We start from the raw sequence: 1,044 nt of genomic DNA, 5'->3' as shown, positions 1-1,044 counted from the left end.
AACACCCACACTTGACCTCTACTCTCATTACCTAGTTGTGCCAATTTACCTTGTGATGAGGCTACACGCATGCCGTTATCACCTTTAGAAATCCTATTAGTCGGTGCCATTCTAGGTGGAGTATTTGACATTTGTCAATCTCTCATCAAATGCCTAGATTGGCCATATCCAAAACACAACCCAACTGCTCTATGGCATGGTCCACTATGTGCCCTCCTTGAGTAACTACACTAAACATCTTTTTGCTTGAGGCCTAAATTGGATGCTCTGCTAGACTGATCTCGTTTAGAAGGTGGGCCAAACGAATCATTGTTCCTTGTTGGCCTGTGTGTAAGAGTGGTTCCCTCACAACTTTGATGGCATATAAGTGTTGAACTTCTAGTCACACTAAAATCTCTATGGCTCTATTGGCCTTATTTCCGAGCTCTTTAACCTTTCTTTTTTCAATATGGATTCCATTCTCTTAGTTTCAATCATTCTAGCTACATCCACCACTACCGCATAGGAGGCAAACCTTTAAGTGGTAATAACTCTAAACTGTGACTCAATTAATCCCTTAATGAATCTTTTAATCCTCTTTTGCTCAATTAGGACCAAATCATGAGCATATCTAGAGAGTTGGGTGAAACAAATATCATTCTTTATCACCGTCATGTCTTGGGTTTGTATCAATGTTTCAAATTTCAATGCCTTTGTATCTCTCACGCTTTTAAGCAAAAAGCAATCCAGAAAAGCTTGGACAAATTCCTCCCATGTTAATGGGGCTAACCTTGATGGCCTACTTCTATTGAAAGAGATATATTGGGTTTGGCTATGGACAGCATGCTCAAAATTACATAGTAGAAAGAAAATTAAAAACTTTAAAAACAAAACATACCTCCACCCATAGATCCCCATGGTAATATTTTAACAAATAAAATGGCATATAAAATCATAAAAATCAAAAACTAACCTTGCTAATGTTCTTATGATCAGAATAGCAATTTCCTCAACACAACCTGCGAACACCACATGAAGCAAAAACCCTATCTAAACAAGCTCTTA

This window comes from Theobroma umbraticum, unplaced genomic scaffold (assembly GCF_002168275.2).
Source record: "Theobroma umbraticum cultivar Fairchild unplaced genomic scaffold, ASM216827v3 scaffold_477.0, whole genome shotgun sequence".
Lineage (NCBI taxonomy): Eukaryota > Viridiplantae > Streptophyta > Magnoliopsida > Malvales > Malvaceae > Theobroma > Theobroma umbraticum.
This window is presented reverse-complemented; position numbering follows the sequence as displayed.